The 25,104-nt window shown below is 50.2% G+C and overlaps 1 protein-coding gene across 2 annotated transcripts in view; it reads left to right on the top strand.

Annotated features, from left to right (window-relative positions):
• Positions 1–223: 223 nt before the first annotated feature.
• Positions 224–25,104, top strand: part of STX5 (syntaxin 5) — a 208,855-nt gene continuing 183,974 nt past the window's right edge. Inside the window, exon 1 of one of the 2 annotated variants that reach the window (XM_069645161.1) lies at positions 224–374. The gene's annotated coding sequence lies outside the window, so the exon portion shown is untranslated. The remainder of the gene's footprint in view (positions 375–25,104) is intronic. The other variant, XM_069645162.1, reaches the window with a different exon arrangement.

Here is a 25,104-nt window from a genome sequence, read left to right as displayed (position 1 = left end):
AGGGCGCCAGTGACACCATACAGAACGACAGATTGCTTCTGATGCGCATTGTGCCCCCGTGTAAATCCATTTATAAAATGTTACAGTGGACACGCCATCAAAGTCGCATACAATTTCGTTTTACAATCCTACCAAAACACATCGGACGTTTACTTTCCCCCTGGGGACACTGAAGTTCCGGTATCAGTGAGTCATCCGCTAAATGGGCGGTCAATTGGACGTCAGTACGCCCAATCGTGATTACGTTGCAACCAAGAAGGGCGTGGCTACGCGGTTCTCGCCGTGTGACGCGACGTGCGGGGGTACGTGGCAGTGACGTCACCCAAAGCCGGAGCAAAGAGTCAGCTGTGGACGTCGATCGGAGCAGAGTTCTGGTAAGTGGGTGGTCGTGGGAGGGGCGAAAGGAAATCAGAGGGGGATGGTACGATCAGGGGTACCTTAACATGAGGGTGTTTTCGAAGGGGTGCCCAAAGTAAATATACAGCAAGTAGGAGTCCTGACCCCGTGATGGTCGTCCGCCTGTGCGTTTCTTCAACCTCACCCCTTATAGCCTGTATTCCTTTAGTCATCTTCCTGTGGACGCCCCCTTAGTTTGCTTTCCTTGGACGTGTATTAATCTCGTCACGCCCAAATGTACCCCTTACTCCGCCTACCATTGGTGAGCCTTCGCTCCCCTCAGTGCCAGTTCGGCTTCTTGTGCCTACCTCCCCCGGAGTGTCCAAATTTCGCACCCTCTAGTTTGCTTCCCTCTTCATCCTCAATGTGTTGTCATCACCGCCACGTCCATAAAGCTTGTTTAACTCCCCACCCAAACAAATTGTTAGTTTTGCGCTTGGAATGTGGAGATTTTAAGAGATGTACACGTTCCAACCTAAATGCTTTACACCTACTGTTGCATCTTGTTCGTGCCATTTCACCCTTTTTTATGGGTGTTCGCCCTGGGTGCTCATCCAGGTGAGGTGGATGCCACTTTAAACCCTTCCAGCGTGACCTTTCACAGCAATAAGTGAAGCACCCGATTGATTCGCAGTCCTTGGTGTCACGGAAACATTATTCACCATGCTGAATTCGATCTAGTGCTTTTGTGTGTTGTTACCAGTCTTGTCTATGCCCCATCAACACTAGAGGGAATCGAGCAATGATCCCTTTTGCGTGTTTAAAGCTTTGACCCCCCTGTCGTTTGCGGATATGATCCGGGCCACATAGTGTGAATAAAATGTCCTCAAAACATTGTTTTTGTTCTCTTCCTTCAATTCTTTAGATTTGTGTTCCCCTTCATGTTCTATAATTTGGATAATACCCCGTGTTGGGGGTCTGTCGGGGCCCCCATGTTGTCCCGTAAGCCCCTGCACTGCACAGACACACACACACGTCTTTGCAGTTCGGGCTTCCCGGGCGCTCTGCTGCGGCCAGGAACGCCCCGTTTATTTATGCAGCACGCGGCGGCGTGCAACGTCACGCCGCCGCGTGCGTGTTACATCACGGGGCAGCGCCACACTCCTCCTTTTTCGGGAGAACACATAAACACTTTTAACACACACTGCAAACTACACAAACACATAAACTGTTCCACTTCACAACACAACTTGCCCAAACCCCTTTATTGTCAACCACCCGGATCCCCTTACTCAGGTTGATCAACCAACTGTCCCAAAACATAATCGCTGAGGTAAGCGGGTTTCCCTCGCCCAGCCCTCTGGGGGTACCTCCCGCCTACCTCTGGGTCTTTCAGCAGACGTCTCCCGGGCAGGGGACGCAGGTGTGCTGGAGGGACCTCCTCTGTCCTCCGGTATCTCCATCAAGTCCGGTTCCAGCGGCGGTTCAGTTCTTGAATCGCCCAGTTTCTTAAAGAAGCTGACATTCCGGGTGACAGCGGATCTTCCGTCGGATGCCATTACCATGGATCCCTTTCTGGCCACCACATCCAACGGCTATGGCTCGTAGGGGAGAGAGAGCTTTCCGCGAGGGTGTCGATTACGGATGAGAACTTCATCCCCCGGTTCCAGCCGCTGGGGCCGGAGCCCTCTTTGCAGGTTTTCCTGCTCAATCCTTACCCGCCAGTCTACCTCGACCTGTTGACTGTCAATCACCACAGGCTCCTTCTCCCCAACCCTGGGAAGTAGCCCCCTGGGGCATCGCTTGAACAGGGCCTCTGCCGGAGCTACCCCCGTGGATGCATGTGGGGTGTTGCGGTATACCCTTAGAAACTGATACAGGGCTCGCTGGAGTGGCTGTCCTTGTCCCTGTGCGATCCTGAAGGTCTTGTTAAGTGTCCGCATCAGTCTCTCAGCATCTCTGTTTGCCCTGGGCCAAAATGCGGATATCTTTCGGTGCTGGACCCCACAGCTCTCCATGAGTTCCGCAAACCGCTCACTCTGGAACGGCGATCCGTTGTCTGAGCACAAGGTGTGGGGAAAACCATGGGCTGCGAACACCTTCTCCACAGCCACAACCACATGCTCAAAGGCCACCGATTCGACAAACTCCACTTCCGGATATCGTGAATATTCGTCGACGATTACCAGAAAATGGGTGCCCACAGATGTCGACCCAAAGTCAGCATGGACAACCTCCCGCGTGCCCCGGGGCATCGCTTCAATGGCGGGCTCTCGCTGTAATGGAGACGCTGCCTGGCACCATATGCAGGCCGCCACAAAGTCATCGACCCTCCGCTCCAGTTCAGGAAACCAGACCTTCAGACGCAGCCTGGCCTTAGTCTTCGCGGCGCCCTGGTGTCCATGGTGAGCCAGGGCGATCACGTCCTTTACCTTGGACTGGGGGACCATGATCCGGTCACCCCGCAGCAGCAGGCCAGACGCTGAGAAGGAGAGTTCTTCCTTGACCTTCCACAGCTGCTCGAGTCCGGTCTTGGCCTCCTGGGTCCGCCCGCCAGGGATTCTAGGACAGACTTCCAGGAGACCTGCCACGTGGAGTGCTGGAGGATCTTGAAGCACTCGTCCTCGGCAGCTGCCGCCTCCAGCTCCGAGAGAGGCATGGTGTTCGGCGTGGCCGCCTCCACCACCATTCGGACGTGATCGTCGGGCTCCTCCTCACATGTGTCATACTCCTCTCCCCCACGCACTCCCGGATGTCGGGAGAGATAGTCCGCTGTGTTGTTGGCCCCTGGCCGATACACCAGTGTCACTCCGTATTCAAGAAGAGCGAGCATCCACCTCTGGATTCTGGCCGGTGGCTTGGAGGATGACCCTGCCAGAATGGGCAGCAGGGGCTTGTGGTCCGTCACCACCGTCACTGGACGACCCAAGACGTAGAGCCGAAAATGTCTGCAGCCCCAGAGGACCGCCAGTGCCTCACGCTCAATCTGCGAGTATCTTTGTTCAGTTTCAGAGAGCGCTTTGCTGGCATAGGCCACTGGCCGGATGCTCCCGTCCCGGTCCACCTGTGTTAACACGGCCCCTAGACCAAACGGACTGGCGTCCACAACGATCTCTGATGTTAGCGCCGGATCGAAGAACGCCATGGTGTCCTCAGCTGTCAGAGCGCTTTTGATGTCTTCAAAGGCCGCCTGCTCGAGCGGGCCCCAGTGCCAGACTGACTCCTCCTTCGTCAGAGCCCTGAGCGGTTCCAACCTTGAGGCAAGGTTCTGGATGAAACGCCCACAGTATGTCACCATGCCAAGGAAACTCCATATGTCAGATGCCGACTCTGGAGGTTGTGCCTTCTTAATGTCCTGGACTTTCCTCGGGTCTTGTGACACACCCCCTTCTTTTAAAAAATCCGAAGAATTCGATGGAAGGGCGCATGAACTCACACTTGTCCCTGTGGAGGGTGAGACCTAGCGATTGCAGTCTCTCAAAGGTCTTTCCCAACTTTCTCAGTTGGTCCACCTCGGTCTTCGCGAACACCAGAATATCATCGCTGATGTTTAAGACACCCTCCAGATCTGCGAGGGCACCCCGAATAATGTTCTGAAAAACCTCTGCAGCCGAAGACACTCCGAAGCTGAGTCTCTTGTACCGGTAGAGCCCCCGGTGAGTGGTGAAAGTGGTGATATACCGAGACTCCGGATGGAGAACGACCTGATGGTATCCTGCTCGGAGATCTAATTTGGAAAAGAACGAGCCCCTTGCACTTCCGCAATAATGTCATCGATGGTGGGGGTGAGATGTCGCTCCCTCTTAATGGCCTTGTTGGGGAGCCTCATATCTAAACAGATGCGGACAGTCAGGTTGCCTGGGCTTCCTAGCCACAACAATCGGGGACACCCAGGGAGTGGGGTCCTCCACCTTTTCTATAATGTCCAAATTCACCAGGTTGTCCAGCTTCTTATCCACCTGCTCCCTGAGATGGAACGGTACCCTCCGGTGTTTCAGGGCAACAGACTGCACAGAATCATCGATGTGCAACCTCACCGGGTCACCAGTCATCCTTCCAATGCCATTGAAGAGGGCGGCATACTTGTCGAGCAAGTCATTGATGTCTTCGAGATACACAGAGTACACGAAGCTTACAATTCCGAGGGCCTCAGCAGCAGCACAGTTTAGCAGAGTGTTGTTGCTCACGGGCGTCACGTAGAATCGGGCTTTGATCTGCAAGCCCTCATGCTCCACCTTCGCCACGAAGGCACCGTCCAGTGGTATTGGTTCCAGTCCTCCAAACGCAAATATGCGGGCCCTCTGTGTGAGCAGCTTCGGGGGGGGGGGATCAAGGGCATCATAGTGCCCCCTGGCCATCACATTGACCGAGGCTCCCGTGTCCAGCACCGGGACCGGCGAATGATTGATCTCAACCACACACCTCGGCTGCCTTCTGTTTTTTCCTTTCAGGACCCCCACACTGGAGACAAAGAAAATGTTCTCTTCATCCTCCTCAGCCTCTTCCTCCTGGGCATCTTCCCCGCCTTGGTCCACCTGGGCCACATTAGGTGGGCGGTTCTGGCGCGGGACCCAAATTCGAGTCTGTCATTTCGGCACCAACACGGGCAGGGCACCCTTGCATACTCTTGAAAAATGGTCAGGCAGACCACACCTACCACATGTCTTTCCAGCTGCCGGACACTCCGTCGGGTGAGGGAGGTCGTATCCACACTGGTTCCACCCCAGGTCTTCTCACTCCTCTACCACCACGCCATATAGCACACACCTCCTCCGACTTTACTGAGCGGGACACCACCTCCATTCTGGTTGCTCGAGCTTCCGCCACCTCATGGCAGCGGCCCAGTTCCAGGATGCAGGGCAGAGTGATACCCGGCACTCTCAGGACCTGCCTCCTGAGGAGCACGCCTGAATTAGCATTGTGCGCATCATGTCCTCTGCGTCTCCCCACGCACAGCCCTGGGAGAGGCGACGTAGGCATCCATAAAAAGTGTCCAATGTTTCATCGTCCCCTTGCTTGGCCGACAGCATGACAAACCTCTCATAGTCCACGTTAGCAAGGGGCAGGAAGTGGGCCAGGAGTGCCGCCTTGGCTGCATAACTGCCATCCCCCGCAGGAAGCGACTCAAAAATGTCCTGGATCGACGGCCCAGCGGAGTACAGCATCGTAGCCACCCTGCTGTCGTCATCCGTCACCTGGGTGGCCGAAAGTACATGTCGAGGCGACCAACCCACCTCCTCCACCTAGGCCCCATGCTGGACGGCGGGCCCGATGCGTCAAATTCTGGGATGGGCTGCATGGGCTCGTGCTTGGGCCATGATAGGAGGTCCTAGCTGGGCAACTGGCTGCACCACCGGTGGCCCCTGAGGCGCAGGAGCTTGACCGCCTACTTGGGGTTGAGGGGGTAGCTGTGGAGCGGCCACTGGCTGTAGAACTGGAAGCACCAGAGCCCCAGGAGCCTGCTGTTGACCTGCCGTTTGGCCGCCGTCCTGGGGAAGTGGTGCGGCCGCAGGGCGCCCACCGTCCTGCCCACCAGCGCCACTCATGGGCCTGAGCGCACAGGCATCCCCACACTGGGACTTGGGGGCCGCAACTCAGTCACCCACCACCACCACACACCTGGATACCCCCTCCACAGGCACAGCAACAGTCCAACCTGGGGAGGGGATGGTGGAATCTTGCCTTCAGCTTTGAAGAAGTAGAAAGTAGAAAGAAGACGACCGCCAACTTGAGGATTCACCACTGCAGTACTCCGCCCTGATGATGAAGAGGACGAAGAAGAAGCCACAGCAGCCTGATGATGAAGAGGATGAAGAAGCACAGTGCCCCTCCACTGCAGCAACACCAGGAGGTGTAAAAGTTCCAAAAATTGACTGAAGAAGAAAAGATCTGGGCTAGGCAGGCCCTGCCATTTTAGCCCTTCTCCTTGCTCTCACTCGACGTAGGAGGCCCAAATGTGGAGTAAAAATCAAAAATTGGGCACGTGTATGCAGGTTAGACTGCCTGCAATCAGTGTTTCCAAAAATTGGACCTGGATCACCTTCCCCATCCAAACCAGAGCTTGGAGAAGTTCCACAGCCACGGCGTGAAACGAAATGTCGTCCGTTTCAATGTAAAAATTATGACATTCATCACCGCCGGGCCCGGGCATCCGCATCCACCCGTCGCCACTGTTGGGGGTCTGTCGGGGCCCCCATGCGGTCCCGTAAGCCCCCGCACTGCACAGACGCACATACGTCTTTGCAGTTTGGGCTTCCCGTCGCTCTGCTGCGGCCGGGAATGCCCCGTTTATTTATGCAGCACGCGGCGGCGTGCAACGTCACGCTGCCGTGTGCGTGTTACATCACGGGGCAGCACCACACCCTGCACAGCTGTTATTTGCATGGTCTCCAGGCGCACTGAAGGTTCTGAAAGAGAGGGATGGTGGATACGTTTAGTGGGAAGCAAGGGAAAATGCAAAATGACTTAGCTGCTCTGTTGGATGTGTGCAGTTCAGACGTTCCCAGGTACGTACAGTGTGCAGGCCTGTTTATCAGTGGCCTGTATCGAGGGCATATAGCAGCGGTGAGCAAGCCACAGCCCCCGCCGACTCCCAGATGTTCCACTCACCATTGACTCAGATTTGTTAACTCTCATGGCATTTCAGCTTTTTTTTGTCCAGGGGGGGAGCCTTGTGTGTCCATTGTAAATTGGTTGCACGGGTATAGGGTTTTTTTTTTTTTTTTTTGATATCTGTAGAGAGGGATTTTAAATTGCTATGCGTGAGTGACATGGTTGGTAAGTGTGTTTGTGCGTGAAGAAGAGTGTTGGGGAAAGCAATTCCTACCGTGGACAATTACTCTAGACTGCTAAAGAGCAAAATACAGAAGGGCTATGTTTAAACAATGTCAAACAATTTAACTAGAGCAAACAGTTAATCTTTTCTCAACCTAGACATCAACTGTAGCAAATTTAATTGGGTTTCACTCTGCTGAATCCATTGCTGTGTCACTTCTTAGTTAATAATGAAAACGGATGGCTTTACCAGTGCCTTTTGTTAGGGTAGATTTTCAAATCTCCTTTACACGCGAGTCCCCCAGCACTTTTTGCTGGACTACTGGATTTTTTTGGTCTGTTCGCCTGAGTGGGACTTTTTCCACACTCACCCATTCTTTATACCCATCCATGGGATACTTTTGTATTTTTTTAATACATTTTTCTTGGCGTTATACTTTCCTCCAAGTTTTATGGCATCTGTCTTGACTTTTGCATCACACACTCCCGTGTAGTGTTGCTGGGGGACCTTTGGGTTTCCCTTTTTATTTTCTGTTATGGGGGATATTTTTATCTTTTGCTATTGTGATATCAGCACACACCTCCTTATGTGGAGTGTTGAGGGCCTACATAGTGTCCCTTTCTCATTTTGGTTACAGTGACAAGCTAATCCGAATGGCTGGTGGCAGTGTTTTTATCCTACCTACTTTTGTGCAATTTGTTCTCCCAGGCTGTACTTTCAGTTGCGGTGGTGCACAGAAGGGTTACCATTGATCCAAAATGGTAATGTGTTTTTTTTTCACCATTTCTCATTTGCTTGTCCCTTCTTAGTTGTTCTTCTGCCGTGCTGGGTGGGGGAGGTCCTTGTGTGCTGGGTGGGAGAGGTCCTTGTTTGACTTTTCTCTTGTGCAGGAGTCCTTAGCCTGCCAAGACCTCCAGTGTGTCGTTGCGGACAGGAAACTGGGGAGGACTCCGAAACTCTGCTGTTCTTTGTCTTGGTGTACTGGCCTGGAACAGTTTCAACAGGTGGGGGCAGTGGGGTTGGAGTTTGAATGGTGCATGTGTGTAAAGGGCATGTGTCTTGTGGCTGAAAACAGGCTTACCCCTGGAACAGAAGAATCAACGAGGAAGAAGAGGAGAGATGTCCGCAGCTGCATCCAGACAACCACAGATGTCTTCTGTGTAATTGGTGCTGTCCAACACCTTCTTCCAAGCGTCAGGAGAACTCTGAAGAGGCTGACTCTGCCCTTTTAGACTGTGGGACCAATCAGTCTTGAGACAACCTGCATTTCTTTTTTTTTTAATTTGGTTTTATTGGTTTTAACAAAGGAACAAACAAGATGGAATACCTATTACATGTTTCACTATAGTAAGCATATGTTTGCAGGACAAGGAAGATATATCTGTTGTTAAAAGAAGAACAAGCATAATTACGCAGCATATGTTACATTGGTTACATCAGAGTATATCCATCTTAGTCTAACAAACCCTACCCTCCCCCCTCCCTTCCTTGATTGAGCACACATCCATTGAATTTTGTGAAAGCATGGGGATTTCCAAAGTGTTTTATTCAGAGCTCCATTGCGTGGTCGGTCTGGTGCTACTTATTGCAGAGTCTCTTCCATTGTTTTCTGTCGAGTGTTGCCTTTTCATCAGGGTCTGACAGGTTCCTCCGATTGGGGCCCAGAGTCTGTTATGAGATATTTATTTTTAAAGTCCATCCATAGAGCTTTGCATTGGGCGGCTTTGCCGTGCAGGGAGGCGGTTATTGTCTCCATTAGATAGATGTTTGTGGCTAGAGCGATCCATTCCCTCTTACCGGGCACCGTTGTGGATTTCCATTTAATCACTAAGAGGGCCCTGGCCGCGAGCAGTAAGTGGGGGGTCAAACCTTTCACTCTGGTCCATTCATCTTCATCTTTTTCGAGGCCAAACAGTATTAGGTAGGGATTGGGGTCTCTTTGGATACCTTCTATTTCTTTAATCCACCCCAGGACCTCGTTCCAGAATACTTTGATGTGTTGGCAGCCCCACCACATGTGCCAATAATTGGCTATTTCTCCGCATTTCCTCCAGCATGTTGGACTCATTGTTTGGGACATTTTGGAGAGTCTAAGGGGGTCGTATTGCCATCTTTGTAGCAGTTTGATGGCATGAAGCTTGTATTGACTTGATATGGACATTTTGGAGGCCTCCTTACACATTGTTTCCCATAGGTCGGAGTGCATTTCTTCCCCAAAGTCTTTTACCCATCTCTTCCGCAGGGGTTCCGTTGACCCGTCTCCCGCTGCTATTAATTCTTGGTACATTGCGGATATGAGGCCTTTCATCTCGGATTTAGAGTCTAGGAGTTTCTCAAATGGGGTGAGGTCTCTGTTTAGTTTGTCTCTCCATTCTGCCTTCGTTAAGACCCCTTTCAGTTGGATGTACTGGAATGTAGATAGGGTGCCTATACCCAGTGCTTCAGTTAGCTCTGGTAGAGTGATAAACGCTTCTTTTTTCTGTAGCTGTCCTACTCTCTCCAAGCCTGCCTCGTACCATGCTTGGAATCTGCCCACATCAGGTATATGGTTGTTTATGCCGGGCGACCATAAGTGGCTGAGCGGGGACAGCCAGGTGGTGATTTTGCACATTTCTTTGCCTGTGCGCCATATACTGCTTAAGATAGGGTGGCCCTTGATTTTACGTTGAACTCTTTTGTGCGGGGTCCATAGCCATTCCGATACCGTGGCGGGAGACAGATAATGATTGTCCATTTCTAACCACCCCATGATGAGCTGTGACCTTCATGGGCTGCACACTGCCAATAAATACCCTTGGACCTTATGCCAGTGTGCAGTGCATTGTCTTCTGAAAATCGAATCCTCCCGACACTGAACTGCTTTTGGACCTCCAGAGGCAGAATTCCATTCCTTGAAGTCCCCTCACCAGAGTGCAGGACCGAGAAAGCGAGACAAATCATCCGAGTGGTTCTCCACTGGTGCTTTCCAAAAGCTGCCAAAATCACAGAAGCCCGGATAATCCTTTGACACCTCTTCACTCGACTGCTGCTTCAAGATCCACTCCGGTGTCCCTTCTTTTGTCTTCGTAACCAAGAATCCAATGACAAGGTCTGCTGCTGCATCATACTGCAACCTCTTCTTCACACCTAAGGTACAGTGAGACTCTTGGTGGAGCTTACCTAGAGTTGATTTGCTTCTCCTGTGTTTCTGGAGTTCTGATTTGTGTGTTTGGGAGTTTGTCCGTACACATTCACCCAGGCCTAGCACCTGTGAGTCTACAGGAAGACTTCTCCGAAGTCCCTGCCCCTTTTTTCCCATCCCAATAAAGTGTATACCTGCTTGTTATTTGCAACAGCGCGTGGGATGCCCATACGTAGTCTATCCTTGATGACGAGCAGTGTGCATGCAAGAAGAATGTAAACCCCTCTTTGTCCCCTTCCCTTTCCCGCCAAACGTCCACTAATGCCAGCCTATCAATTTTCTCTACCAGCTCTTTCGAGGGTTTACTCTGTGCCCTAGGAGTTTCCTGCTCCTGTCCTTTTCTTGGTCCCAGGCCAGGTTGAAATCCCCATCAAGTCTATTGGGCCTTTAGCAAATCTTTCCAATTTGTTAAGTGATTTTTGGATGAAAGCATCTTGTCCCATGTTGGGAGCATAGATCGTAGCTATCGGATACCCTTTCCCCTCCTCCACTTTAATTTCAAAGCTAGCTATCTCCGCTGGGGGTCCCTCTCTGTCAGTTTCGATAACTGTGAGGTCAATATTGTTCCTCTTATCATTGGATTGGTAGTTTTGACAGAAACCCTGTAGCCCCGTTCTATCCCTGTCCTGGCTCTGTGCATGGGTCTCTTGTAGAGTTATGTCCGCCCCCTCCCTTCATAAGTATCTTTCTAGTTTCCTCCTTTTCAGAGGGGGAAATCATCCCATTGATGTTTAAAGAGATGATACTTAGCCTACTGTATTCATCCATTCTCTCTAGGGTGGAAATGGAAGTACTGCACTCTTAGGATCTTGTTCGGACCTTCTCCTTCCCTCACTGGGTGGGCTCAACCAGCCTCTAGACCCCCCCACACCCCTGAATTGCCCTCTCAAAGATTGAGCCCCTTACTGCCCCCAGCTTGCACTTCTGCAGGTTCTCCCAACCCCATTCCAGATTCCATCATCCCCACCCCGGAACCTTCCATGTAGTCCCTTTTGCTTGCCCTCCCTAGGCTTACGCTCTAGATAGCCCCCTGTACCTCTTTGACTATTCCCTTGCATTGTCCTTTGTAGGAACATTCCCCCTCTTTTGCTGTGTTCATAATGCCAGACCTTTCAATTGAGGTTGATGTCCCCCTTTCCTGCTTCCTTTAGGTCTTACTGTCGACCAACTCATGAGGTTGGTCTGGCCTTTCGCTGGGGCGGGGGTCCCTTAGGCCCTGGTCCTCTTCTTCAATTCCTTGTATTATAGCCCCTTCTTCGTAGGACGTTATCCGGTGCTGCTTCCCCTGCCACTCAAAAACCAATCCAAAAGGGAAAGTTCAATAATATCGAATGTCCCAATCTCGGAGTACCCTCATGATTGGGGCAATTCTTTTCCTTTTTGACACAGTAGTCTGAGACATATCCTGGAAGAGGAGTATATCTGTGCCGTTGTATGTTATCTGCTTCGCCTTTCTCGCACTTTGCAGAATCTTTTCTTTTGTTGTGAAGTCCTGTATGGCTGCCAGGACATCCCTTGGCCTTGCCCCTTCGGGGGCATGAACTCTGTCTATTCTTACATCTGACGGTTCTTCTTCTTCCAATAAATCCGCAAAGATATTTTTAATCGTCCCCTCAAGATCTTTGTCTAGAACCTACTCGGAAAGGCACTTGATTTGAATGTTTGACCCCCTAGGCCCGTTTTCTAGGTCTTCTACCTGCAATTCAAGGTTGTGGGTCGTGTTTTCCAGCTGTTCCACCAAGGTGTCTGTCCTCCTTGAGTCCTCAGCCAATTCATGGATCGCTTAGTATCCACCCTTCCATTTTGTTCACGTCCTGTTTTATGTCCTGCAGTGCCGCCGCCAAAACCTCTCATTACGTCCATTTGTCTTTGGACCGTGTCTGCAATTTTGTCACCAAAGCCATTGAAGTACTGTTTTAGAAGGGACTGTGTCACCATTTGTTCTTGCCCGTCTTGTGGTTGGGGCCCCTCATGTTCCGTTCGATCCTGGTGCTGCTGTGCCCCTTGGTGGGAATTCGCTACCTTGGGGTTTCCTGGTCCCCTTTGAAGGTGTTGGTGGTTCCTTTCCCCCATTTGTAGACCTGTTTATGCCCCGCCGTTAGTGACCCACTTTCAGGGAGATCCCCTCCGCCTCCCCTTTTCATTCTGCTGGGTTTTGAGATTTTTCGGGGGGCGTTTCCTCTGTATTCTGTGTGTGGGGGCTTAGCGTGCGCAATCTCACTCCTGGGCCCACTTGGGTTTATAGTGTTTTTTTGGCGATTGATGTATGCCCCTTTCCGGGATTATCTATCAGTGAGAGGGACGCTTTTCTTGATGGGGAATTCTGCCATGCTTCCGGTCCCTCTAGCTGGTTGTCGGCCATATTATGCCCCTACGATGTTATGGCCAAATCAAGTGCCGGGTACACAGTGCCCACCATGGGCCTTATATTGCCCTGGGTGCTTACCAGTGATGCAGCCTTCTGTTTCACTCTGTTTGGGGCCTTCCACCAGCCTCTGGTCCATCTCCCCATTTTGCCTCTTTCGACGCTTGTCCGGACCGTTCTCTTTATCAGGCTGATCCCTGCTCCACTTGGGACTTTTCTGGTATGCCTTCTCCGCTCCGCGTGCAGGCTTTAATCGTCATCCTCCTTCCCCCGCCAGCGTTCTTGTCCATCCAGTGTCTCTACCCCTTACTGCGTTGTCATTACTGGAGCAGCTGGGCCAGGTGATGCCAGCCGCTGGAGCTCTCCTTCCTTTTGCCTGGCAGCTCCGCTTTCAGATGTCGGTGGTTGTGCTTCCGCACTCCCTCCACAGCTTATCTCATCTGCCCCGGGGCTGCCCGGTAGTTTACGCATTGCAGGATCCGTGGTTTGCCCTTTCCCTGCTCTGCGGTGTTCCTTAGGGGGGCAGCAGCAGGGCAACGGTGGATTCCAGTAACCTCCAACGTCCCTCTTTTCCTCTGGGGTGAAAGATGCAGGGGCCCACTTAGTCTTCCCTTGCGTCTGTGAAGTGATACGCCTGCGGAGGGTGTTTAGCGCTCACAGATTTTTTTTTTTCTTTTTGGTTCAGGAGAGTATCGACTACTGTGCTCGCCTAACTGCGGCTATCTTTGAATCGTTACTGCTTTTCTTAAAGCCCTATACATAGTATTCAGAAGTACTTTGCATAAAGAGGCTCCTTTGTTTAATATTCTTTATTTTGAGTCTTTATTTTGAAGTGGTTCTTTATCAGTCTCATTGTTTAGCAAAGAAATTTCAGATTTGCTTGTAAAAAGAAAAAAAAGAGAGAGATTCTAGTCAGTCAAGTTAACATGGCATTTGGAACAAAGGTCATGCTTTTATTGAGTGGGTTACTTTCCAAATGTGTAGATTATTCCTGTTTGTGTTTGGGTCTGTTTTTCCACTGCTTTCCGCTTCCCGGTATAGCGTAAAAAGAAAAAAAGTGTTATTGGTGGGGTTTTTAAAAAAAAAATATATATATTTTTTTTTACCTTCAATGTTCCTTTCTAGGATTGTTATGTGTTCTACTGGTACATTCAGTTGATGTTGCTGATGAAGTCTGATGCAGCCAATTATTTGTTTACAGAAAAATCTAATTGGTATTTTAAACCTTGTAGCCTTCCAAAACCCTGCTGGCAGCAAAGCCCTGCCCAAGACTTGCAGTAAATGGTCATTCAACTACCATGTTGAGGTCAGAACAGTGTTCACACTCTTTGACTCAGCATGACCAGCCGGATAACAAGCCTCACCACTTTGCTGAGGCGTCTGGGAGAGATACTGTTGCAGCAGTGAGTGGAGGGTCTGGACAGCTATGAATACCCACCAGATATCCGCAACAGTATCAGTGAGTGAGAGTGACTACAAGGAGCGATACCTCTGCACAGAAGAAAACACTGGGACTATGTCGTGAATGGGACAAGAGAGATGGGCATGACAACAACAAGCAAAGTTGCCAGGAGGAGGAAATGAAGTGGAGGAAATCCAAAAGAGAACACCAGGGACTCCAGTAAGGGTAATCCAAGTAGTAACACTGCTATTCGAAAGGGCAGCCATAGAGAATCTTGAAAGGCGAGTATGAACAGAGAAAACCATAACGATAAAAAAGACGCATTCTTATATTTGGAATGCGAGTTCCCTGAAGACTCAAGTGCTGCAGCAGCAAGCCATGTTGCCTAATAGAAATGAGCCCACATGTCCGTTGTGCAAACTGTGAACTCCACAGTCAAGTTATGATGCATGCTGGAAATGGGAATCTCAACCCCTCAAACACCGGACTGCGAAATATTTGTCATGTATGTATTATATTGCAATGATGGGTTTTGAACAGTAGGCTAGGCAATCTTGAGCCGGGGTCACTACTTGGTGCTGCCAATATTTACCCCTGGCTTTAGTTGTTTCCCCCGTTTTGGTTCCTCTGGTTCTGGTCAGGCCTTGAGCCAGTTCACTTGGTAAGATTTGTAACAGTCATTCACTGACCACCTACCTGATTGAGTAAGGTCCGTGCCACCTGGTTGCCAGTTTATTCTCTGAAACCGACATTGCAACCACGGCAAGATTCCCCACTTTGAATCTCTGTTGCTTGGCTTTCCGGTCATACGTGCACTTCTTAATTCCTTGGCGATCCTGTAGATGTTATGCCTGGTTGCAGATAAGGCAGAGCCTCCTCTCCCATCCCTATAGCAAGGACGTGTAATGGTTACCTCCCATACAGCCATTCGAAGGGAGAGTATCCAATTGATATTTTATTTGTATCGCGCTCGTACACAGTGCAGTGCAGAAGGCCCAGGGCAGTGGATTGTCCAAACTCATTCCTTGTTCTGACAAAAAACAATTTCTGCAGACATTTCTTTAGGACAACTTTGCCATCTGTTTGAGGCTGTTTGACACCCTCTGGAACTCTGTCTATCTGCAATAATGTATTTGTCAGTCATGAATTTAGATATACATGGTGTTCCCTGGTCTGTGATGATTTCTTTTGGGAACCCAACCTGTGTGAAGTAAGAGGGCTAGGATCCAGCGATTCCTGACAGTTATTTAATTTGGAACCTAACAAATACACTGCTCTCCTAAAAAAGGGACCAAAGCAATAGATAAGCGCTGTAGGGGGGCCTAATTGTTATCTGGCCCCTGCCCTGCAAACGTCTATGCGTTGTGATTGTAGATGAGCTTTCACCACCCCACGATAATCCCTGTCAATCACTCCAGTCTAACCATCAGTACCATATTTCACTGCTAGAATCATTTGGGATTAGTCCTTTTTTTAGGTCCCCCTCGTGTAGTCAAGTGGCAGCTACTAGCCAAGCATGAAATTCACTTCCCCCTCAATTGTCCACCTACACAGAGTGCACCATTTCGTACTTGTGAATTAACACTAGGCATTGACTACGTGAGTGCACATTTTGAAGCCGGCCTAGAGCCTTGACCCTCTGCAACGCCATTTTCATGTTCCTTCTCCCATCCTTGGCATGGCTCTTTGGTTAGGGGGGGTCTCATCCTTAGCCATCCCTTTTGACTTTACAAGCACTCTAGTTTCTTCCTGCTCTATCTAGACCTTCCTAACCACTACCAGATGTCTCCCTCCTCTGCTAAATGCCTCTCTACTACCACCTTCTGAAGTTTTCTTTTCATGAATATTCTCCACCTCTTGACTCCAGACCTCCAGTGCGCTCGCCTGTTTAAATCGTTCTTATGCCTCCTTCAGTTGTCAGCCTTCTCCAAACTCCTTCCACAATTTTCTCCAATCGTCCAAACTGCCCGTTCTGGGACATTATACGCGAGTGGGCCCTTCCCTGGGGCTGGTTAAGTCAATGACATTTACCCATAGGCCACTTTTGCAGAGACTTGGTTTCGGCACTGCAGGCAAATCACTTGATATGATATGATATGCTATTTGTAACGCGCCTATACACAGGTGTTTCAAGGCGCGACGAGGCAGGGAGGGGAGGAACAAGGGGAGACAGACAACGATCCTACTAGGCCAGGTGTCATTCAGATCGCGCAAGTGCAGGGGTGGGGGAGGGGGAAAAGTGCAAGTGCAAGGGGAAGGGGAGGGGGGGAAGTGCAGTACAAGGTAAGTGACGTAAAGTAATAAATAAATAGGGCCAGCTGGTGGCAAGTGCAAGGTAAGTGCAGAACAAGTGCTGGGGAAGGGGGGGGGCTGTAGGGATAAAGAGACAGTCGGCAGTGCAGAGGGGTTCCAGGGCATCAGTGCAAGTGGAGAGTGGCTGGGCCCAGGGCCGAGGCCGTTTAGAGAGGTCCAGTTGCAGGATCAGTGCAGTTTCAGTGAAGAATATTAGCTGTTTAGCAGGGGAGAGGGAGAGAGAAAGAAGAAGCAAAGAGGAAGGTTTTGAGGTGCTTCCGGAACCGGAGATGGTTCTCCTCGAGTTTCAGGGAGGCTGGAAGGCTGTTCGAGAGGGAGGCCCCTGCCGCGGAGAGAGATCTACCCCCAGCTCGTTGCTTCGAGAAGCGGCTGACCCTGAGGGAGTTGGAGGCGGATGAGCGAAGGGCTCGGGAAGGAAGATATTTGGGAAGAGAGAGTTGAAGGTATTTAGGACCCAGGCCCCAGAAGGCCTTGTGGACAATGCAGAGGGTTTTGAACTTTATCCTCGCAGCCACTGGGAGCCAGTGTAGAGATTTCAGTCCTGGAGAGATACGATCCCTGGGCTTGAGGCCAAGGACAAGTCTCGCAGTTCTGTTCTGGATGAGTTGCAGAGGGCGGAGAGTGGAGGCAGGCAGATTAAGATAGAGGCTGTTACAGTAATCCAGCTTCGAGAGAACCAGGGCTCGGGAGACAGTGAGCTTCTGGGGGAAGGAGAGGAAGGGAAGAATACCTCTGAGGAGGTGCAGCTGGTAGTGTGACCTCTTGGCGACGTCAGAAATATGAGGAGAGAAGGAGAGTGTGGAGTCGAAGATGACCCCAAGGTTTTTTGCCTTGCAGGTAGGAGCAGGGAGGGGGCCAAGGGAGGCAGGCCAGAGAGCTGCAGGGAAGGAGGGAGTGGGAGTACAGATGAGTAGAATCTCAGTCTTACTGGCATTAAGGCAGAGGTCATTGGCGGCACACCATTCTTGGATAGCAGACAGACAGTCAGAGATGAGGGAAGGAGAGGGGGAGGCTGAGGGTAGCCTGAAAATGAGCTGGGTATCGTCCGCATAGCACTGGAAATTTGGGCAGAGAGCGGCGATGCGGTGGGCAAGGAGTGCCAGATACTGGTTGAACAGCCAGGGAGAGAGATTAGATCCCTGGGGGACACCACAGGTGGAGAAAAAGATGTCGGAGAGGAAGGACCCCAGTTGGACCTGGGAGGGTCGATTTGAAAGGAAAGAGGTCAGCCACGCCAGAGCCTGACCAGTGATACCCAGGTTTTCCCGGAGACGGTTGAGCAGGATGGCATGGTTGACAGTGTCAAAGGCAGAGGAGAGATCGAGCAGAATGAGAACACAGGGAGTGTTGGAGTCGAGGTTCAAGAGCAGGTCTTCACGGATGTTCAGGAGAGCAGTTTCCGTGCTTCTGGCAGCTCTGAAGCCTTCTCCTGCTTCACTCCCTTGCCCTCCTGTTGTGCAGTGGATACCCCAGCTTCCCCCGATCTTCCGTTATGCCCCAAGAACACTGTCCAACAAGTCCGCCTCCCTGTTCCCGCCTCCCATGCCCAAACCTCAACTCCCCTATTTTTGCCTCGCTCCTTACCTCTCTACTGTTTCCCATCACCCTCTTCCTGTGTCTCCCATTCAGTACAGGAACCTGCATGCAGCAAATCCTGACAGGCTTCGATGCAAACAAATCGTCCTGTCTCGGGAAATTGCCAGCGGAAAAAGTGGGCAGTATGCCAGGTCCTGCACATGTGTGTTTGGTTAGTTTGTAAGTGTTTTCGGTTCAGTTGTAGTGTTTTTCACTTTGGGATCAGGTCGGCAGCTGGACTACAGTTTTAAGAGGCCAGTCTGCCATCTTGGATTTTCTGTGTTGGTTGGCGAGGGCGCTCGGCGATTGTAGCAGAGCCATGTCTGCTGCTGGAGCTGCGGTAAATGGTTTCAGTGTTTCCTCGCTGTGATAATCATTTTTGATTAACTTGGAGGCTACTTGCTGTTCCAGGTAAGATTTTGAAGTGAGAGCATTTGACTCCATATTTTTTGGCAGTAAAAGGATTTTTAGGGAGTAAAAAAGTGAGTCTCATTCCCAATGTGACTATTTTATAAGCAAGTAAAAATAGGTTCCGACTGTAAAAAATATTTCTTTGCATAAAGGTATTCCTACACATTAAAAAGATAGTAGTTTTCCCTCTTCCGATCGTGCAGTTGCTTCCTGTAGCATCATGTTTTCTACTGGTCCAAACAAATTCATGGTGCTGTTTGAATGTAAGCCAGGAACAGCAGGCTCCAATGCTTCTTTTCCTATTTTTGTTGAAAGTGTTTTTACTGCGTTTTATTTGTTGGCAGTCTGTTGCCTATTTTTAGGGAATAAAAGTGCCCGATAGATCTCTTATCTGTATGGCTGGGCCTACTACTTGTTGAAACTGTACTAGAGAACGGTTACTATGCAAGAGGCTACTGGTCTCCTGGCCAGGCTCTTAAAACATCAGTAGCCAGTAGTGGTGGGGCTAAGTGAGGGTGACATGGTGATTCTGTGTACTGCCTCCTAGTCCATCATCCGCTAGCTCAGGGTGGTCACTGACCCACTAGAAATCCCCAAAATAAGACTGGGTAATTCTTCACAGAAGTCCGAATTTGTGCCAGCTCCCAATATGTGGGAACCACAGGAAACACTTTTTTGTTGTTCTCATCCTTGTCCTCCTGCAATGCCCCTAAAATGATGATTTGTAGGCCGCAGGTGGATTTACGGGTTCCTCTTGTGAAAATGTAGTTGATCATTGGCTAGAGCACTCCAAGTAAGCTGTCCAGTTGTCTGCTTTACTACATTAATGAGGCAATTGCTCCCAACAAAAAAAGTGGGGAATAACTGATATGTAGATGATTGCCCCTATTTGCTGCCTGAGCTGTGCTGTTGTGTTATCTAATCTAAAGGCTGCATCAAAATACCTTTTGTGGTAATTGATGGATGCAAAGAAAGGATATGGTACAAGAATACATGTTTTCTAAAGTCAAGCATATTTTTAGTTGGCCAAACAAATGGCTTTTTTACTGCCTGAACATCTTTTTTTATTTTTTTAATGTTTTTTTCTTGCAAAATTCAATAGTGATGAGTACAATGCTCCTACCTCACTTGAGTGTGTAGGATTCACATGGCCGTCAAAAGAAAATTACATTCTCGGCCTGCACAGTGAGGCGTTTTCAAATATTCTTCCATCCTGAAGACCCATCTTAACGTGCTGGGAGGTGCACAGATCTTTTTGTGAACCCTTTTCTGGAACGAGTGCCCCCAATTAAGTCCTTCAGTCCCAGAAGAAGCACTGCTGCCGTGGAGTTCACCACCTCCTTTGCCTACCCATTAACTGCCCATCGCCATGCTTATCCCTATGTCTTTTCCTACCCAGTTCAGCCCCCCACCGAACACACCCCCTGGGAACCCTTTAAATATGCTTCAATCAACCTTACTATCAAACTTTCCACTCGAAGTTCCTGCCATGGGTTTTCCCCAAAGCAGACTAAATTGGAGCTGTAAACGTGTTACTGGTGTAAAAAAATGTTTTAGCAAGGTCTGCCTTCAGCCCCTCGATCTATAAGTACTATGTGTGTCCATCACTGACGTTTTGTTGAAAACAAGTATTGGAAAACCTGACAGTTTTGGCTTGTGTAAAAGTATTGGGTAATTGCATGTCCAGGTACTCGCACCATTTTCTCGTCCTGCTACCATAAATGGCTAGTTAATACCACGATGGCAGGGCCTGATGAGTGCCTTTCCGATACCTATACAAAAGCCCAAACTGCTGGCATTGTCAATGCTTGTTTTAAGAAGATTTCGTGGAGATGCTGTTATCTCCACTTAACAATACTGTCTCAGTTCTCCCCATATCACCTCCTGCTTTCACGTGAGAAAGCTGCATCTGGCTCGTGGAAGTCCTCGTAACAAACGTTAAAGACACGCCACACATATGCACATAACTGCAATAAATATAAAGGAAGTTTCGAAGGGATTGTGTCCTCCGACGTATTCCTTATCTTAGATATAAATCCTTCAGCTTTGCTGGCCTCGGAAAATTTTTTCGCCAGAGGGCGCTGCGCGTCGATGATCGCCGAGTCGATGACCCTCGACGGCCTCCGTGCCGACGTCGACGTCATCCTGCCTATAAAGGCCGCGCGCAGCGTCCGTTGCTCAGTTCCGTTTTTCCGCGCTTCGTTGTGCCTCGGAACACCGTTGCTCAGTTCTCGTCAAGATAACGTATATAATAACTACTATTTACCTCGATATCGATGGCATCCTCCTCCGACCCGACGACCCCTCGGTCCGGTTTCAAAAAGTGCCGAGACTGCGGGAAGAAAATGTCGTTGACGGACCCTCACAGGGTCTGTTTGTGGTGTCTGGGAATCACGCACCAGAGTTCGGAGTGTGAGGAATGCCTTTCCATGACGGCGAAAGCCTTGAAGGAGCGTAGGGGGAAGCTCGAGAGAGGTAGGTCAACTTTAACTTCCTCGAAAGCTTCTTCGGTAGAGTCGAGACGTTCGTCTCCTCACCATAAAAAACACTCTCGATCTAGATCACGAAGTGGCTCCCACCACTCGTCGACATCGAGACACTCGAAGAAGAGACGTAGGAGATCCCCTTCGTCATCTTCGTCGAGTTCTCCTGAGAGAGTTCATTGCCCCACAAAACGCAGCTCGCAAGCTGAGTGGGAGGAATTCAGGAAAAAGATGCTAAGCGTCTTCGAGAAAGCGGCCTCGTCCCCCTCGAAGACAGCTGAGGGTGATACCCCGGGTAAAAAACCCAAAAAATCTAAACGCCGCGAGTCGCAGTACCCGGCGGAAAAGTCAACCCGAAAGCGCCTCGAGCCATCGGGAGATAAAGCATCATCGACGCCATCGTCGAAAACTCCTTCGAAACAGAGGTCGGCGCCATCGACGCCGTTGTCGAAGGATTCATCGGCGCATCAGTCGATCGAGTCGACGCCGACGTCGACGCCGATATCGACGCCGGTGAAGGAAAGAACCACGGCTACTCCACAGCCAACGGTTAGACAAAAGACCTCCGACTCGACGCCGAGAACGTCGACGTCGTTCTCGAGCAAGACTCCGATCCTTTCGAGTTCTTCGAGGCCTAGTACACATTTCTCGACGCTTTTCACGGCGCCTTCGAGTACTTTCACGTCGGTGTCGACGACATCGACGTTTTCAAGGCCTGTGATGATGGCTCCTTCTGCATTGGAAATGGGGTTTATACCATTCCAAAAACCAATGTATCCCCCTTTAACCTCGATTTTTGAGGAAAGGGAGGATTCAGACCAAGATATTGATTTACAGAGGACCACATCACCAGAGCCAGAGACTTTCGCCTCTGAGGAAGGAAGATTAAAAAATCTTCAGGATGCACTTCAGGAAGCTAGTGGCTTGGACACTTCTCCTGAAGCAGAATTTATCAAACCAGACCCAGGAGAACATGCGGAGACTCCATATAGAGCTCTGATGTCTAGAATCATAGAATTTATGGGTTGGTCTGCACCTTCTCCTGCCTTTCAGCAGGATGATCTCACTGACATACTGGACAAGGGCCCACAGGAGGATCCTGTGGTTCCATTTCACTCTGCTCTACAGAGAAGGATTTTGACAAACTGGGAAACGCCAGAAATTATCCCGGCAGTAAATAAAAAACTGTCAACAAAATACAGGGTGGCTAGTTCTGACCCTGAATATTTGTCAAAACACCCTACTCCTGAGAGCTTGGTTGTACAGGCTGCAACCTCATCAGGCAGCACATCTGCATACCCCACTGCTCCGCAGGATAGGGATGACAAAAAATATGATGCCATGGCTAAGAAGGTTTTTTCTGCCTGTAGCATGGCGTTAAAGTCTATTAACGCGACCTGTACGCTCGCTAGGTTCAGCCACACCCTTTGGGAGTGCGCTTCATCAGCGGCTGACTGCCTCCAAGAAGGAGAGGAAAGGGACGCATTTTTAAACATCATCAGGGATGGTAAAGATGCGATGTGCGAGACCCTACAAACTGGCCTAGATTCTGCTGACAGTATCAGCAGGGCCATGGCGGCAAGTACCACAATCCGCAGGCATGCGTGGTTGAGGAAGTCTGGTTTTGCCTCTGACGTGCAGACCAGGCTTTTGAATATGCCCTTTGACGGTTCTACCCTCTTTGGAAAGAAGGCGGATGACAGTTTGGAGAAACTGCAAACGTCCAAGGCAGCAGCCAAGTCATTGGGAGCTGCTATCCGTCAGAATACCTTTCGTCCTTCGGGATCATCGTGGAGAGGACGGTCCTTTCGTTACTATTCCTCATATGGAAGGGGCAGGGGACGACCGGCTCAAAGAGGCCAAGGAAGATTTACCCGTGGTGGACGGGGTAGGGGAAAGAAAGCCGCACCCGCAGGAGCAGGAGCCACTTTACCTTCGGCAACTGCATCAGCCGCTTCAAAACCACTCTGAGGTCTCCCCTCACAGAACACCAGTAGGGGGCAGGTTAACTCACCATCTGACGGAATGGCAGGCTATTACGTCAGATGCTTGGGCTCTGGAGACAGTAGCCCAAGGTTACTGCCTGCCCTTCCTACATATCCCTCAGAGTCATCCACCGGGGAACAACCCTTTGAAGCTTCCAGATCCGCTCCTCTTGCAGGAGGTTTTAGACCTGCTAGAGAAAGGTGCCATAGAACTGGTACCTGTAGCGGAAAGGAACAAGGGTTGGTACTCCCCCTACTTCATAATACCGAAGAAGGACGGAGGACTGAGACCCATCTTAGACTTACGGGAATTGAACAAATTCCTCCGAAAGGACAAGTTCAAGATGGTGACTCTCTCTCAGATCCTTCAGGCCCTCCAGCTTCAGGACTGGTTGGTATCTCTAGACCTCCAGGACGCTTATTTCCATGTGCCGATCCATCCCAGGCACAGGAGATACCTGAGGTTCGCAATTGGCAGCTCTCATTATCAATTTCGAGTTCTGCCATTTGGGCTAACCTCCGCCCCGAGGGTCTTTACCAAGCTAATGTCGGTTGTGGCTGCAAGTCTAAGGAGGGAAGGGATTCATGTCTACCCTTACCTAGACGATTGGTTGATCAGAGCTGTATCTTCGGAACAGGCTCAGAGACAACTAGATTATGTTTGCCACTTCCTTCACAAGCTGGGCTTCTCCCTCAATTTAAAGAAGTCACAGATGATACCATCACAGAGACTCCAATTCATTGGAGCAGTCCTGGACACTTCCCTGGGAAAAGCCTTGCCACCAGAGGTGAGGGCTCGAGATATTCTGCAGATGGTCATCAGATTTCAGAATGCCCAATATCTCCCAGCCTACGACTTTCTGAGGTTGCTAGGCCTCATGGCATCCTGCATATTCCTCGTGCCGGAGGCTCGCCTGAGAATGAGATCCCTCCAGTGGGCACTGAGAACTCAGTGGTCACAGTTCTCAGGAAGGATGACAGATCTCCTTCGGATCCCGGTCAAAGTAGCCCGAGACCTTCAGTGGTGGGCCTGTCGGGAGAACATCCTGAAAGGAGAAATGTTTTGGCAACCATGGCCGGAGATAACAGTAGTCACGGATGCCTCACTCACGGGGTGGGGAGCTCACGCCAACGACTTGACCATCAGCGGTCGTTGGTCTCCATCGGAGTCCAGACTACATATCAACCTGTTGGAGCTGAGAGCCATCAGACTAGCGCTGAAGGCTTTTCTGCCGTCTGTACGGGGAAGAAACGTCCTAATAATGACGGACAATACAGTGGCCATGCACTACCTCAACAAAAGAGGAGGCGTAGGCTCACTACCACTGTGCAGAGAGGCGATGCAGCTCTGGTTTTGGGCAATTCAGGAAGGAATCTCTCTATCGGCAATTCACCTAGCCGGAGAGAAGAACTTGACAGCGGACGCTCTGAGCAGGCAGAGCACAGTCTCTCACGAGTGGGAGATAGCTCAGGAAGTCCTTCAAGAGATCTTCGCCCTTTGGGGAACCCCTCAAGTGGATCTGTTCGCCACCAGTATCAACAGGAAGTGCGACAGATTTTGCTCAAGGGAATTTCCCCCGAGAGGAGCTCTAGGAGATGCGTTCGTAGTGGACTGGGAGTTCCCACTTCTGTACGCGTTCCCTCCGGTCCCTGTCATTCCTCAAATGATCAGGAGGTTGAGAAGGTTTCGGAAGACCATGATCCTAATTGCCCCGGATTGGGCCAGGAGAACGTGGTACCCGGACCTTCTAGACATGTCCATCTGCCCTCCAATTCGACTGCCATACAGAGAGGATCTTCTCTCGCAGAAGGAAGGTCAGGTTCTCCATCCAGCCATCAAGACCCTCAACCTTCACGCTTGGTGTCTGAAAGGTTGAGGTACAAGGATTGGGACCTTCCGGATGATGTTATGGAGGTGTTGCTTTCGGCCAGAAGGCCGGCAACTAAAACTCTATACCGCTGCCGTTGGAACAAATTTTGCAGCTGGTGCAGAGAAAAGAATATTGAACCCTTTTCTTGTGGTACACCTATGGTGTTGTCATTCTTACTTTACCTGGCTAATTCAGGCCTACAGGTTGGCACAATTAAGGGCTATCTCGCAGCGCTATCAATCTTTAAGCGCACTGCAGAGGAGCCTTCATACTTCAAAATTCCATTGGTAATACAATACCTAAAAGGATTAACTAATGTTTATCCCCCGAAACCTTTTCAAGTTCCCTTATGGGATTTAAACCTAATTTTAAACTTCCTAAAGGGTGCCCCTTTTGAACCACTACAC

This window comes from Ambystoma mexicanum, chromosome 2p (assembly GCF_040938575.1).
Source record: "Ambystoma mexicanum isolate Mex_15411 chromosome 2p, UKY_AmexF1_1, whole genome shotgun sequence".
Lineage (NCBI taxonomy): Eukaryota > Metazoa > Chordata > Amphibia > Caudata > Ambystomatidae > Ambystoma > Ambystoma mexicanum.
The sequence above is the reverse complement of the archived record's forward strand: the minus strand, read 5'-3'. Positions and strand labels throughout refer to the sequence as shown.